The sequence below is a fragment of the Saccopteryx leptura genome, chromosome 3 (assembly GCF_036850995.1).
Source record: "Saccopteryx leptura isolate mSacLep1 chromosome 3, mSacLep1_pri_phased_curated, whole genome shotgun sequence".
Lineage (NCBI taxonomy): Eukaryota > Metazoa > Chordata > Mammalia > Chiroptera > Emballonuridae > Saccopteryx > Saccopteryx leptura.
Window position 1 is genome coordinate 88,989,239 of NC_089505.1, and position 17,540 is coordinate 89,006,778.

The following is a 17,540-nucleotide window of genomic DNA, read 5'->3' on the forward strand; positions in this document are numbered from 1 at the left end:
TGAGGCTGAGACCATGAAGCCATCCTCAGCGCTCAGGGCCATCATGCTCTAATCAAGCCATGGCTACAGGAGTGGGGGAGGAGGAGGGGAGGGGAGGGAAGGGGGAGGGGAGGGGAGGGGGAGGAGAGGGGGGGAGGGGAGGAGGGGAGGGGAGGGGAGGGGAGGGGAGGGGAAGGGAGGGGGAGGGGAGGGGAGGGAGGGGAGGGGAGGGGAGGGGAGGGGAGGGAGGGGAGGGGAGGGGAGGGGGAGGGGAGGGGGGGTAGAAAAGCAAGAAGGGGAGGAATGGAGAAGCAGATGGGCACTTCTCCTGTGTGCCCTGACCAGGAATCAAACCCGGATATCCACATGCTGGGCTGATGCTCTACCCCTGAGCCAACTGGCCAGGGCTCTTTTATTTTAAATGTTGGTATCTGAAGCAAAAACATTTCATTGATAAAGGAGATACTTACAGAGAGTTTAAATAAGTCTTCTGGGTATTTTCGAGGGCTGTGAAGAGGTTCTTTCCAAGATTTGCTTTTACTTTTAAAATGTACAGCTGCTCTCTTACCTAGTGTAGGAATCCCTAGCTCTACTTTCTATATCTAATCAGCCATAATGACTGGAAAGAAATGTTTTTCTGAAATAACCAAGGAGGAACTGAAAGAGAAAGCAGAAAGGATGGACATGGAGCCCTGTCTCAGGAGACAGGAGATGGGTAAGAACAGAATGAGGACAAAGGAGTTGGCATGTCAAGCTCAGAAAGTGAGTAGGGGGAAGACAATGATCTTTGATAGTTTTATCTAGGATATATATATAAGGACATAGGTGACAGAACATGCCAAAAAACATCAAGAGTCTACTGTGCACAGCTATGAGGGAAAGAGTAAGAGACCAACAAGATCTAAGTCTCTTACTTAAGTCTCAACAACCTTCATCTTTTTAAAATGAAGTCCCATCCTCTGGATACTTTCCAGCTTACTCCAACCCAACTTGATAGGTCCAACTACTGCCATCAAATGCTCTACAGAGCCTGACTAACAAGCACAAAAAATATTAGTGCCTACGTATGGGCTGCGGGATCCTGTGGCAAAATCACCTCAACATGTAGAGTGGAAATGCTACTGGTTTGCCCTCCAAGCTGAGCAGTCCTCAGCACTTTGTGCTGTTTGTTTCTGGTCAGCTCCTTTTTTCTGTTTCACAAACTACCTTTTTTTGTGTGTCCCTTTTAAATGTGAATATTCATCAAAGGACCTATCTGTAGACTCCTAGTCACACACCACACACTCTAAGCAATTTTGCACTCCAATGTTCTCAACTCCTGCTGACACCGATAATAATTACCTTATCTCTAGGATGTGACCTCCCTCCTGGGCTTGTGATGCTTAATGTCCACCTTACACTCAATACGTTCCATACACCTTTTCCTCCCGGGTACTTTCAGCATCAGTGGCACTGCCATTCTCCTACTCATCCTGCCTCCTCACAGCCAATCAGTTACTAAGAATTACTGGTTCTGCATTTAAAATTTTTTACTGATTCATTTTAGAGAGAAAGGAAGGGAGAGACACAGAGAGAGGGGAGAGAGAAACATCAATTTATTGTTCCATGTATTCATGCCGTTATTTGTTAATTCTTGCATGTGCCCTGAGGATTGAACCCATAACCTCGGCATGTCAGGATGATGTTCTAAACAACTGCACTACCCAGCCAGGGCCTGGTTCTGCATTTTAAACATCTCTCCTCCTCTTCGGTACCACCAGCACTGCCTCAGCTCTGAAACTCATTATCTTCTTAGCTAGTTTCCTAGGGTTTCCCTAACAAAGTACCACAAGACTGAGTGAATTCAACTATAGAATTCCTAGTCTCATGGTTCTGGAGGCTGAAAGTCTATGATCAAGGTGTCCTCAGGGTTCGTTCCTTCTGGGGGATATTAAGCAGGGTCTGTTCCCAGGTCTCTTCCCTGGGCTTATTGATGGCTGGCTTCTCCCTGTCTCTTTCCATCCTTTTCCCCTCTACCTGTGTCTGTTGTCTCTGCATCTAAATTCCCCATTGTAACAAGGGCAAGTTAGATTGGATTAGGGCCCATCCTAATAACCCCATCTTAACTAATTACACAGCAATTACCTGAATTCCAAATAAGGTCAAACAGCTGGGTTAGACCTTCAACACATGAATTTGGGGAGGCCACAATTCAGCCCATAACACTAGTCTTCCTGCCTCCACTTTAGTTCATCTGGCCCTGACTACATCTTCCCTTAACTATGAAAGAAGTCCTTCTGAAATTCAACTTTGTTATCCCTTTCCAGTTTTTCCTGATAGCTGCTTTTCATCCAAACTGTGAATGACAATGATGATGATAATACAAAATATTTATTGAGTGCTAATTATGTGCCCAATACTGTTCTAAGTACTTCACATACAGCACACTATTCCTATAGGATGGGTACTATTATTTCCCTGTTTTATAAATGAACAAACCAAGAAACAAAGGTATTAAATAATACCTGTTCAATGAAATCAGCAAGTCTCAGAACCGGGATTTAAACTCAGGCTCTGCACCACAATATAAAAATGTACCTGTCATGGAAAGTCAGTTATTAGTCAATTTGGTTTCCCATTTTGACCCTTTAGCTACCAATCACACACTAGCCTCAGCGCAATCCAATTAGAACTTTCATTAGAGGCAAGAGCAGGCGCAGAAGGTAATGCTGCTCAGTACTTACACAGCTATCTAATCCTAAACACCTCACAAACATCAGATCACCAACCATTACCGAAACAAGGAGGTAGGGGAGGAAGTGGGGGTGAAGAGGGAGAGGATAAAACTGCAGAATGACAAGAGAGGAAGAAAATCTAACAGCTCAGCCAGAATATAACCTCAAACTGGAGATAAAGATACATAACAATGTATTTTTCAGTGTCTGAAGGGGCTTTTTACTAAAAAAGAGATTAGTAATCAGATTGAATGGCTATGGTTCAATATAGAATATACCAATATACTACTCACAAAACTAATTAGGAGATATTTTATCGCTTCATATTTATTTTGAAATATCCCCTAATTTTTGTGATCAGCATATATCAATGCATGTTTTCTTTCCTCTAAATATAACATAGTTACAATCCCAGAAGTTACTTAAGGGTGGGTGGTTTAAAAAGGAAGACTAGGCCCTGGCTGGTTGGTTCAGTGGTGGAGCGTCGGCCTGGCGTGCAGGAGTCCCGGGTTCGGTTCCCGGCCAGGGCACACAGGAGAAGCGCCCATCTGCTTCTCCACCCCTCCCCCTCTCCTTCCTCTCTGTCTCTCTCTTCCCCTCCTGCAGTCAAGGATCCATTGGAGCAAAGTTGGCCAGGGCACTGAGGATGGCTCCATGGCCTCTGCCTCAGGCGCTAGATTGGCTCTGGTTGCAACAGAGCAACGCCCCAGATGGGCAGAGCATCACCCCCTGGTGGGCATGCCTGGTGGATCCTGGTCGGGCACATGCAGGAGTCTACCTGACTGCCTCCCATTTCTAGCTTTGAAAAAATACAAAAAAAAATTAATAATAAAAAAATAAATAAAAAGGAAGACTAAAATATGCAACAAAAAATATTTTTAAGTGCTACCATATTTTTCCTGGACTATGTTTTAGGATACTATCTGACAAGGTCTTTAAAGGGTTCACTGTTGAAACCATTTTCATGGCCTAATGAGTTTGAGCCTTTTAATTCAGACTGTGCTGTGTACATTGATTTTTGTCATAGTGAGTATCAACAGAACTAACAGTTCTTCAAATTAATCAACTGCTCACATAAGTGGAAGAAAATATCTTTTGTGAAACATATAGTATCCAAGCACTACTTAGTGCTAATAAAACTAATAAACAAACTGTATTTTTACGTTGAAGAGAAGAAAAGTAATCCCTACCTGCACAGAATACAGGCTCTTTCAGTATTTCAGATAAAAAAAAAAAAAAACTACAATGCTAATAGAAAGAACAAAATTAGAGACAACCTACTTTCCAGCTCTGAATTCCATCATTACACGCACATACCATCAGGCAGGAACAGAATACACAAAAATAAAAATCACAGGCTGAAATAGCCTTAAAACTATTTCTTTCTCTTAAATGAAGCCCTTATAGCAAATATATCAATACAGTTTCTATATATTCTAGCCTTTTGACAATGTGTATATCAAAGATTTTGTTCCATAGCCCACGGTAACTTTTCAAATTTAATATGTCATGATGAAAACAATTTTAATCAGCTATAGGACTAAACCCAACTTTAAATGACCATCTGCTTCTACACACATACATACACACACACACACACACACACACACACACACACACACACCCCGCAGCCATGGCTCCCAGGTGCTGAGGATGGCTCTGTGGCCTTGTCTCAGGTGCTAAAAATGGCTCAGCTGCCGAGTAATGAAGCAGCAGCCCTAGATGGGCAGAGCATCTCCCAATAGGGGGCTTGTGAGGTGGATTCCAGTTGGGGTGCATGTGGGAGTCTGTCTCTGCCTCCTCACCACTCATTAAATAATTTTTTAAAAAGACATCATTTATATCTTCTATCATATTTATATTTATTTCATTTCTGATAATAACAAAAGAAACCCTGGATATATGTGTGAATTGATGATGTCAACGGCCTGACCTGTGGTGGCAAAGTGAATAAAGCGTCAACCTGGAACACTGAGGTTGCCAGTTTGAAACCCTAGCCTTGCCCAGTCAAGGGATATACAAGAAGCAACTGCTATGAGTTGATGCTTCCCACTCCTTCCTCTCACCTTTCTCTATCTCTCTCTTTCTCTCCCTCTCTTCTTTCTAAAATCAATCAATAAATTTTTTTTTTTAAATAAATAAGTAACCACTTCTCTCTGTATCTCCTTCTACAGGTTCCTAGCTCAGGGTCTGGCAATAGATAAGCTAAGGGTCAACCACAGCCCACTGTCTGTTTTTGTATGACCCACAAGTAAAAGGACGGTTTCTACATATGTGAATAGTTTGGGAAAGAAAACAAATCAAAAGAAGAACACTTACTACCTAGTATTAAAAGTAAATCCTGATCTGTTTCTTAACAAAGAAGAAATACATCAAAATAACTATTTTACCCAGCCTGAGGTAGAAAGCAATGGGAAGATAAATAACTAGACAAAATAAAAAGAATCTACTTTGGATGGTATCTATAAGCCAGTGTGCGCACACACACCAGAAACAATGCCCATAATGGTAGTTTTTTTTTTTCTTTTTTGGATAGAGAGAGAGTCAGAGAGGGGAAAAGACAGGAACAGACAAAAAGGAGAGAGATGAGAAGCATCAATTCTTTGTTGTAGCTCCTTAACTGTTCACTTATTGTTTTCTCATATGTGCTTTGACCAGGGGACTACAGGAGAGTGAGTGATCCCTTGTTCAAGCCAGGGACCATGGGCTCAAATCAGCAACCTTGGGCTCAAGCCAGGGGCCTTGGGGTCATGTCTATGATCCCATGCTCAAGCCAGCAACCTTGGGGTTTTGAACCTGGGTCCTCTGCATACCAGTCCAATGCTATATCCACTGTGCAACTGCCCGGTCAGGCTAAGGGAGAAAAAATTTAAAAGGTCCATAAAACTTCTCAGACTTCAAAACATTTCTTTCTTTCTTTTTTTTTTTTTTTGTATTTTTTTGTATTTTTCTGAAGCTGGAATAGGGGAGAGACAGTCAGACAGACTCCCGCATGCGCCCGACCGTGATCCACCCGGCACGCCCACCAGGGAGCGATGCTCTGCCCCTCTGGGGCGTAACTCTGCCGCGACCAGAGCCACTCTAGCGCCTGGGGCAGAGGCCAAGAAGCCATCCACAGCGCCCGGGCCATCTTTGATCCAATGGAGCCTCGGCTGTGGGAGGGGAAGAGAGAGACAGAGAGGAAGGAGAGGGGGAGGGGTGGAGAAGCAGATGGGTGCTTCTCCTGTGTGCCCTGGCCAGGAATTGAACCCGGGTCCCCCGCACGCCAGGCTGACGCTCTACCGCTGAGCCAACCGGCCAGGGCCCAAAACATTTCTTTCTAAACCATATTTGATGACTTATATATTTTCCTGAAAATATAAATAAGTTTTAAAATTCGAGAAAGAAAATGAATGGCGTCATATATTTTGGGCTGTGCTAAATGCAAACATTTGAGTTTTGAAATGCCCTGATACAGATATTCACCAATCAAGCATCTAGTTTCAACCTCGCCACTTTTAAAGAGATGTTTTAAAATGTGTCAGAGTAAGTCAAACTCCCATTTATTTGAATTCTCTAATAAGGGATACATTTACTTCCTATCCCAAAATATGTAAAAACAAAAGATATACCATTCCTTTTGCTTAATGTTCCAAAATGTTTGAAAAGCAAACTCTATTCAGTTTAGTTGAATCAATAAGAAAATTCCAGATTTTCTAAGCCAATATGTTTTAAACTAAGCATGGATATTCCCTAGGGCCAATAATTACGATGTATTATCTAAGTAACCCTTCTGAGCCAAACCAGAGAGCACTTCTTTCCAAAACGCACATTCTACCAAAGTTAGACACTGTGTAATGGACAAAGTTCAGAACACATGATTACTCTTCCAAAACAAAACTTAAATGCCAAAAGCATGAACATGTTGAATTACACTGCCCTCTAGAGTCACCTTCTGATATTCTTTTTAGCCTGAAATAATTAAATTCTAATCATTAGACCCTTTAACCAAGCAAGCTTTCAGTATTCTAATATTGTAGACTGACCTTTTTTTTAATGGATTGGTAGCTGTTACTAAAACCTATAATATTTCAAATATGCATCATTATTAAAGGTTAGCTGTACTTCCCAAAGGAGAGAAAAGCATCCCAAATGGAATTTTATAATTTGCATTTTTCAAAATAGTTTTGAATAATTCAAATTGCATAGACCTCTAAAACAAAGATGACTTATAGCATAAAATAATTAACCCAACTGGCCAGGAGTTCTCTCTAGCAAAAGACTGAGTTCATACATTTGACAGAACACACCATTACTGGCCTCATACAGCCGGTGCTTCCCAGGGCTACTTCCTAGCCTGCATCTGCCCCCTCAGGTCCTAGCCAGGAAGCCAGAGCCCAAAAGGATCGTAAGGAGCTAATGAGAAGCCATGGCAACCAAGACCTGTGTTAGCTGCAAAGCATGAACACCAATGTCCACTTTTCTTAAGCATGCAGTAAGCAACCTGACAAAGACTCAAAGTAAATTAAAACCGTCCCTCTGACCAAATAACTCTATAGGAACCTATACCACCCCATAACTTGAGATTTTCTAGTATTCTTTATCCTTAAGAACTTATTAAAAGACATTATTACTATGCACCACAGGTAGTATAGTTTGCCTCAGCTGTTAGAGTAAAAGACCAGGGTTTTTTCTCTTGTTAGATTCACATGAGACCATAAGTAATGAGGAGAGAGGATCTCTATCTCTTCAACACCAAAAAAGCACGTCTCCAAAGAAATCAAAACTAAAATATAATGTTCCATGGCAAAATATCTATTATTACTTTTGAAAGCAATAATTATACTTTTGAAACAATCTTTAAAAGTGATGTTGGGTCTCTAATTCATTAAATAAAAATAGCAGCACCCTTTGGGACATAAAAGTGAAAATAAAATTTCTACAGGCTCTAGATCAGGGCCTAGGAAATTAGAGCCTATGGGTTAAATGCATGCAGCCTGTTTTTCTAAATAAAGATTTATTGAAACATAGCCACCGGCCCTAGCTGGTTGGCTCAGTGGTAGAGCGTCGGCCCAGTGTATGGAAGTCCTGGGTTTGATTCCCAGTCAGGGCACAAAGGAGAAGCAACCATCTGCTTCTCTCCCCCTCCCCCTCTCCCTCCCCCTCCCCTCCCCCTCTCCCTTCTCTCCCTCCCCCTCCTCCCTCCCCCTTTTCTTCCTCTCCCTCTTCTCCCTCTCCCTCCCCCCATCTCCCACAGCTATGGCTCATTGGAGCAAGCTGGCCCCCAGTACTGAGGATGGCTACATGGCCTCACCTCAGGCACTAAAATAGCTCAGTTGCCAAACAACAGAGCAATAGCCCCAGATGGGCAGAGCATCGCCCCATAGGAGGCTTGCCCAGTGGATCCTGGTCAGGGCACAAGCAGGAGGAGTCTGTCTCTCTGCCTCCCCGCCTCTCACTTAACAAATAAAAATTTATAAAAAGAAAAAAACTCAGCCACTTCCATTCATTTACATGTTGTCTGCTTTCTCCTACAAGGGCAGAGCAGAGCAGGTACAACAGAGACCACACGGCCTGCGAGGGCTCAAGTATTTACTATCTGGCCCTTTACAGTAAAGTCTGCCAATTCTGCAAAAGAACAAAGATTCCGCAGCCTTCTCCAGGGAGATTTAGAGGCATAATTTGCACAAATGCAGAAGAAAGGCTGGTTTGGATAGAGAAAAGGGGATTATAGATGCTAAAATTAAGGAAATAAAATGACAGGAACACATGGGTGAGAAGAACTCAGATGTAGCTGATTCATCACACATATTGGTTCACATTAGGCTTTCTAAAACACTAAAAAGCTGTAAGATTTTCTTCTAGGTACTTCAAAATATTTCTCGAAGAATAAATGAAGAAAATAAAAATGTCTACATACTATTTTACTCATAGCCATGCTACATTAAGAGCTCACTTTTGAGGTGGGTTAACATTTCTATCAAAGAGAAGATTTCAAGTGAGTATCAAGATGGCTATGACTGAACTTATGATTATAACCAGACCTCAGAATGAATGAGGTCACTATCAAGAACTTAAATCAGTGGGCCATCAAAATAAAGATATTTCCAAAACCTACAACATAAAATATAATTAATCCCTTGAAGGTAACTATATGAAAACACAAAATATAGTATGAAGATGATCTGGTCAAGAGATTCAGATTACAGTTTGTTTGGGTTTTTTATTATTGATTTGAGAGAGAAAGAAACATCGACTTGCTGCTCCACTTGTCTATGCATTCACTGTCTGACTCTTGCATGTGCCCTGACCAGGATCAAACCCACAACCTTGGCATATCAGGACAATGCTCTCACCCAGCCAGGGCTCAGATTCTAGTTTTGACTCTGCATAATCTTAGAAGTTATTTCTCCTCTTTGGATTTCAGTGGTCTCATCTATAAATGAGGGAACTGGAGTATATCAGTGGTTCTCAACCATTAAATTAATCAGAATCACCTAGAGGGATCTGTTTTAACAAAAATTGCTGGGCATCGAGCTCCAGTTACAGCTCTGACTCATAAACAACTTGGAAATCATCACTCTCTTCTTTACAGTAAAAAATAAGGGTAAGAAACTGAAATCAATTACTTTTCTTAGACCTATCAGAGATTTGAGAGCAAACCACCACCACCCCAAAATCTGGAGAGACAAGAAAACACTGAGACTCACAGCAGAGATCAGCCTACCTGAAGAAAAGCTACAGGAGCCAGCAAGTGATAGAAACACTTAAATGGTAACTTTGACAAGTTTCCAAGGGCTGTGTAAGGACTAGCTTGAGAGTTAAATAGGAAGACCTATATAGGTTTTACTTTTAGAAGCCCCACCAGGAGCTCACATGAAAATCAAAGAAAACTCCCCTAGTATTTGGGGCAGGAGGGAGGGGAGAGTGATCCACTTTGAAACAGCTCCTAAAATCTAAGGTCTATCAGTTTGGTATCTTGACATCCTGACAATTTCAAGAGAAGCACATAAATAAGCAGGCAATAGTTTTAAAACTTTGTTTTATGTATAATACATACACCATAGGAGGCTGCCAGGAAAACACCCACTTTCAACAGCTTCTTGTTTAAGCTTTACGGAGATATTCCATGCATATACAGCACACACGCATATATACCTTTTTGTCCTATGCAAATAAAGAGTATACTTCATATATCTTGCAACTTGTTCACTTCACTTATCTTTTTGGAGATTGTTTCAGGTCAGTAAAAACAAAATGTCTCATTCTTCTTAACTTCTCCATAGAATTCCACCATATGGGTGTACCACAGTCACTTAACTATTCTGTCTGCAGCCTTTTGCTATAATAAAAAATGCTTCAATGATAATCCTTAAACGCATATAAAGAGGCAGATAGGGGATATGATTATATATTACAGTAAATATGGTAAATGTTTATCATATAGAAATAAAATATAACTATACAATCTAAGTGGTAAGTATACAGTGTCCACCATATAATTTTTTCAATTCTTCTGTATTTAAACTACCAAATGTATACTTGATCTTAAAATATCGTGTTTTTCTTTCAACTTTTCTATAAGTCACCAACAGGAAATATTTTATCAACTTTCAAAATAACCCGAGAATTTAATAATCTGTAAATGGCTCCTGCCCTTGGTTTGTAACCCAAACAAGCAGAAGTGATTATCAGAAGACTCATACCTCAACTTCTGTCATTTCACAAAAGGTAACAGTCACGCAAAGTAAAATTGCTCCAAGCGTCTTATTTTCCTAGGTCTCTCAACATTCTTTTACATAAATACTAGGTCTTCACCAAAAACAAAGAGTTCCCTATAGGTATCTGTTAGATCTAAGAAAACAAAGGAAAAAGAAAACAAAAACCTTCAGAGGGTCACAGTTTGACATCTTCCTTCTTAGCTTCCTTCCTGCATAATTCCCAGAAGTCCTAGCCAATAAAGAATGGTTTAACTCTTCTTTCTGAAAAAAAAACCAATGATTATTCTTCCAATATTTCTTTAGAGAATACACTCATCATATCTCTGAAGATTAATAAGCAGAACTTTCAAGAGAATTTCTGGGCCCTGGCTGGGTAGCTCTGTTGGTTTTGAGAATCATCCCAATACGTCAAGGGTACAGGTTCAATCCCCAGTAAGGGCACATACAAGAATCAACCAATGAATGCATAAACAAGTGAAACAAATCAATGTTTCTCTCCATCCCTTCGCTTTCTAAAATCAATCAATAAAAAGGACACAGAATTTCTGGATCACAGTGCCATTCCAGCTAAGGGACATTAACCAGGATCTGAAGATAACAAAATGCAAAGAATGTTTTGTGGCTTGTTTTGTTTTTTGTTTTTTGTTTTTTCTTAAAAGTACTTGCTGAAAGTATATCAACATTACAACAGGCTTATGTTAGAACAGTGGTTTGATAAGGAGCAAATATTCAGAAACTTCAAGGAAGGACTTCACAGAAAACTGACGTTTGAGCTGCATCCTCATGGAGGGTAAAGGGAATATCCTCATTAGAGAAAAATTTACATAGAATTTTAACGCTGAATTATTGGGGGGGTCCTCCAAGGAATCAAGTTAGTCACACTTTTATTTTCTAGAGCTTCAAAGACTTGAGTTCTTGAAAGAACAGTCATACAATTCTGAAGAATACTCATTTCTTCAGTTATTGAACTTTTCAAAAAGAATTGTAAGCTGAAGAGAAGTGTGAATTGTAAACAGTCTGAGCTTTATCAATGTCCAGGAATCGAGTCAAGTTATTCAACCCTGAGTAAACCCAATGGAGGGGCCCTGCATGCAGTGCTCCAACTTCCCTTCTAGACACTTCAACTCACAGCACTCAAAGTTCACATTCAATGAAAGCCTAAGGGAAATGCTGGCACCAAATAAAAGTTTAAATAGTTTTCAATTGTTGTGAACTAGCAACAGTTCAGTAGAAATAATAAAAAGCAGTAAGCCTAGAAATAAGTGAAGCAAACTGTGGGACATAGCGAGGTGAAATAAACACCTCCTCTGAGGGTATGTCCAGTTTGTGTACACCTCTGTCATCACCCGACCCCAACTCCAGGGCCAGTGATGGCCCCACTGTGGACTGCACTGGCAAGCATGCTCCTTCCTCCACTGCTAGTGCTATTCCCTACATTCAGAAGCCCCTCTCTCCCCTCTCCTCATGAGACAAAACCGCACCCCAGAAGATTCAGCACAGCCTTCACCTACTCTGGGACTTCTCAAGCCGCCCTCAGGCACTTTATTCAGGCCTCTACCAGAGGAATTAATAAACCTCTAGCCCAGGCGTGGCCAACAGTTTTTGCCCCTGGGCCAGATTAGAAAAAAAACTTTTTTCATGGGCTGGACAAAATATTAAAATTAAAAAATGTTAAATACAAAAACAATTCGTTTAAGTAAACAAAATTTTATTATGTAATTTGTTTAGGAATAAATGTGAGTGAAAAAAATTTTAATATACAATATTATTTTAATAAAAATATAATTACATACGTGTAAATATCCAAACTATATCGCAATCAATCAAAACAATATTCAATTAATAGAATAAGCTTGAAGGGGTTATATTGCAAATAAAACAATTATTTCGTTTTACAAACAGCCTGGACACGTTTTCAGTTATCAACTGCAGCTATTGTCTATGCTACAATGCCACTTGATTCAGCACACTTGACCACAAAAATAAATTGTTTGACCTTGGGTGCACACCAGCAAACTCTGCCTAAAAGAATGTGGGTTTCACATCGCCGCTAAACATCAAAGAGTTCATATCGAGAATAGACGAGTACAAAAGTTGTAAATCTTTATAATGGAATTTTTTTAAAAAATAAAGAAGTATTGCAAATCCATTCGACCAATTATAGGAAGTTAACCCTAGATTAGTCACACGTGGAATTCTTTTCTATATATCATTATCTTCTTAAATGTCTCGATTTCCAATAATCAAAGATGCTTCCGCTTCTGAGTAGCTGAGATTTTAAAGTAGCGGAGAATATTAAAAATTTAATCGCGGGCTGCATAAACTCATTACCCGGGCCAGATGTTGGCCATGCCTGCGCTAGCCTCTCCCCACCCCACATACCCTCAAGGTGAAACCAGCAGCCCTGGTCATCTTTCTAGACCTGTCAACCACCACAATGCCCAGCAGCCAACATTACAAACAAACCAAGTATTTGTGACCAGACACTGTGCTCGGTTCTTAAACATATTACATCGTTTCTTCCTCATTACAACCCTAGGAATATATTATGAACAACATATTACTCCAATCCTCTGAAGAGTATATTACTTTCATTTCACAGGGAGATGAGAGAGTAGAAGCACAGTCTATCCCTCTCCCCAAATATGTTCTTCGTATGGGATCACATCACAACACTGTATCCGCCTGAGTCCAATCAGGAATGAAAAACCACATTCACTTTCACAGGGCAGGCAGTGAAGGGTACACTTGGAAGTAAGAAGCAATAAATGGCATAAGCACCATCATCATCATCACCATTCTGGCCCAAGCCAGAAACCTAGGCCCATCCTTGATTATTCCTTCAATCCTAAATCCTGTATAGTTCCATCTTCTAAGTATTTCTTGAATCCATCCATTTATCTCCATTCCCACTGTGAATGTCCCAGTCCTGGTTACAACATCTCTTACAAACTCTGCCATCACAGCCAGGCCTCTTACCCCATCGATTTGCCCTTGCCCTTCTTCCTTCACTTGAAACCACTATGACCTCTGTAAATGGCAACTCTAATCCTGTCAATCCATTGCTTTAAACTTCTCAGGAATTTCTCAAGTGCCCATAGGTTAGGATCCAAAGTAAGTAAGGTCTTTCAGAGTTCCTTGTATATTCCCTCCTCAAAATCTATGCTCCAGGCATTAGGAACTTTATGTGGTTTGCCATGTGAGAAGATTCCTATTTTGCTTGCTTGTTTTTTGTTGTTTTGTTTTGCCTCTGGGCTACTGCATATGGATTTTCTCTTCCCAGAATAGCCTTCCTTTTCCCCCATATTGCCATATCCACTTTTCAGTTAGTTAACTCTGCACCATTCTTCAGGTCTCAACTTCAATATCTCTTGCTCCAAGTCAGGCACCTCTGGCTAAATACACCCACCAGAACCCTCTTCTTCCACATTTAGAACACATATCACACATTACTGTAACTATTAACTATCTCATCTTCTATACTTTTACCTCTATGAAGGCAAGAACAACTTCTTCCCCATCAGTGAATCCCAAAGAGATATCTAGAACAAAGTAGGCATTCAGCAAATAATCAGTTCAGTTAATGAATGCTGAATAAAGGAGGAAAAAGACTTTATGAAATGAGAAGTAGCTTAAAAGAAAAAGACTTTGGCTTTAACACTATACCTGACATGTACTCACTGTGAGAATATTACTCAAATTCCATGCAAAGGGTGAGGAGAAAATACCTTTGTTCCATGCTTAACAACTAAGATAAAGTAAAATATAAAGCCTATTTTCAGGGGGAAAAAACTAATTTAACAAGCTGATAATATAAATTCATATGATTACACTGTAAAAGATAAGGAAAAAGACTTAGTTTTCAAGGTGAACAGTGCCATTCTAATGCAGTGTGTATGTGTACACATATACATATATCAAAGGATTCAGTTTATTTACACCCAATAATGAAAATCAAATATTACAAGATGACATTCCATAGTACACCATGCTTCCACAGTAGAAAATCAATAGATCATATTCGTTTTCAGTAACTTGTTTACCCAACCATAGTTTTAGAATTGTTAGGCAATGTACAGTCTTCTCAAACACTTTGAAGCCATCTGAAATCAAAAGTAGACCTTCCCTGACACCTTAACTCCAAAAGGGACTCTCCCACTTGCTGCCTCTCCAGGAATTTGTAAAGGGCTCTGAGAAGCAAAAGCTATAGAGCTGAATTGGTACTACAGTCATTCTACCACTGTGAATCGAGGATTGCTAGTCCAATACCGTTACCACTCAACCATGCTGATCTATTTTACTGTCTCTACAGACAACAGTCTGGCCAATCGGACCAGAATATTATCTTGTTCTTTTCTATTTTCCCCAATATTCATTATAGTACTAATCTAACAGCAAAAGCATAATAAACACAGACCGACTGCTGAACTCAAATGACCAATTACAACTTCATCTGTAAGAACATTCCACAATAGCCTGACCAGGCAGTGGCGCAGTGGATAGAGCGTCGGACTGGTCTCCCAAGTTTGAGACCCCGAGGTCGCCAGCTGGAGCGCGGGTTCATCTGGTTTCAGCAAGGCTCACCAGCTTGAGCCCAAGTTCGCTAGCTCCAGCAAGGGGTCACTCGGTCTGCTGTAGCCCCCAGCTCAAGGCACATATGTGAAATCAATCAATGAACAATTAAGGAGCCACAACAAAGAATTGGTGTTTCTCATCTCTCTCCCTTCCTGTCTGTCTGTCCCTCTCTCTGACTCTGTCTGTCTCTGCCACACACAAAAAAAGAACATTCCACAATATAATTACTAGGGCCACCTTGATAAAAATCTTCATACACACACAGCCAGGGTCACACATACTCACATACTCCGCACCTATATTTAATAGTACTCCAAAATCAAGAAAAATTTCAAGTACCAAATATGTTCGTGTGGTTATTTTTCTTTAACTGTTTTTATTCCAATTGATGTATATTTCATTTCTATAAAGTTTCATCCATAGTCTAATCCAGGAAAGCCAATCAATAAAATGAAACTCAAAAAAGGCCTAAGAGCTATTCACTCCACCAAGAATGATCTTTCTGAGAATATCTATCTGCATGACTCACTTCTTTGTTATATGTCACCTTCCCCCACCACTCTTTTTGTTGGTTGGGGTTTTTTTGTTGTTGTTGTTGTTTTTTGTATTGGAAACGGGAAGGCAGTCAGACAGACTCCCTCATGCGCCCGACCGGGATCCACTCGGCACATACACCCACCAGGGGGCAATGCTCTGCCCATCTGGGGCATCGCTCTGTTGCAACCAGAGCCATCCATTCTAGTGCCTGAGGCAGAGGCCACAGAGCCATCCTCAGCGCCCGGGCCAACTTTGCTCCAATGGAGCCTTGGCTGCGGGAGGGGAAGAGAGAGACAGAGAGGAAGGAGAGGGGGAGGGGTGGAGAAGCAGATGGGCGCTTCTCCTGTGTGCCCTGGCCGGGAATCGAACCGGGACTCCTGCACGCCAGGCTGACGCTCTACTACTGAGCCAACCGGCCAGGGCTCCCCCACCACTCTTTAAACCCATCATAACCACTCCCACAGCCAATCCTGGCACTTCCTACCTTTCCCTTTCCTGCCTTATTTTTCTCCATAGCACTTAGTCAACACATTTATACTTTTTTTATTGCCTGCTTTCTCCCTCTGGAATGTTTCTCCATGAATAAAGGCATGTTTTAGTTTGTTTCATTCAATATAGCTTCCTCAGCTATTAAAACTGTGAAACACAATAGGTGCTCAACAGATATTGGTTCAGTGAATGAAAATAGAGTTCCATAAATTGATCTTAATACCAAGTGGGAGTGGACATATATTTGAGAGGTGATTCACTTTATTTTTTTTTATAATTTTTTTAAATATTTTATTTATTGATTTTTAGAGGGGGGGGAGAGGGAGAGAGAGAGAGAGAGAGAGAGAGAGAGAGAGAGAGAGAGAAAGGGGAGGAGCAGGAAGCATCAACTCCCATATGTGCCTTGACCAGGCAAGCCCAGGGTTTCGAACTGGCAACCTCAGTATTCCAGGTCGACGCTTTATCCCACTGCACCACCACAGGTCAGGCCAGAGAGGTGATTCACTTTAATTTAACTTAAGCCCAAAAGACTTTATGGAATTAAATTGCTACTCAAGCTGCACCCAAAGATTACTGAGACTGACCCTGAGTAACAAACTGCTCGAGTACATTTTAAGAAAAAGCAAAGAATTCTATGTCCTGCTTCAGCACTGGAGAAAACTCTGGAAAATGTATATTACTAACGTTCTAAGCATGGCAAGTTAAAGATTTTTCATCATACCTCTCATAACATTATAAGATTCAGGCTAATTACAGTTTTACATCTGTAACAGAATTTTCCCCAGACAGAATTCCTCTGAAACCGCAATTCTTCACTGACGTTACAGTAAGTCATGGTAATGGCAACCTTAAATACCCTTACTACCTAAAAATCCTGTACATAGCAATACAACTGATGGGTAAATTCCTTGATCAAATAACTGATGGAGAAAATTATATCATACTATCGTGTGTACCATTAAGTCTTTAAGCCAAAATAGGGAATACAGAACTAATTATATAACTCATAATATCTATTTGGTCAAAAAAAAAGATCAAGTTCAGATTTTAATGAGGCAATAAAATAAGAAAAACATAAAGGTGTTAGTTAACAAATATTCAGTAAGATAAATGCACAATTCTGTACTGAGTTTTATGATGAAAGACAAAATAAATAAAATATATGTTCCCCATACTGAAAGACTTCTGAAATCTATTATAGTTGTGACGATAGAAATAAGGATTGCAGTATTGTGGGGGAAATGCCCATAGACAAAAATAGAAAACTTAAAATCACATAGACTCAAAAAAACAGACACCAAAAACAACAGAACTTGATTTTTCTCTGACATCAACAGCACTGCTGATGCAGTTTTTCCCTGAGTAGGCCAGGGTATAGAGACTCTGCGGTGTATGCTGTATGTCAGGGGTCCCCAAACTGCGGCCCCCTGAGGCCATTTATCCGGCCCCCACTGCACTTCCGGAAGGGGCACCTCTTTCATTGGTAGTCAATGAGAGGAGCACATTGACCATCTCATTAGCCAAAAGCAGGCCCATAGTTCCCATT

General features: G+C 40.6%; 1 protein-coding gene across 3 annotated transcripts in view; it reads right to left on the minus strand.

The window, feature by feature from the left end:
- The window catches only part of RERE (arginine-glutamic acid dipeptide repeats), a 422,789-nt gene that overhangs the window by 328,333 nt on the left and 76,916 nt on the right, over positions 1-17,540 (minus strand). The window contains exon 1 of one of the 3 annotated variants that reach the window (XM_066374959.1): positions 10,559-10,654. The exons of the other annotated variants lie outside the window; for them this stretch is intronic. The gene's annotated coding sequence lies outside the window, so the exon portion shown is untranslated. Of the gene's footprint in view, positions 1-10,558; positions 10,655-17,540 lie in introns of those variants that run through there. 3 annotated transcript variants of the gene reach the window in all.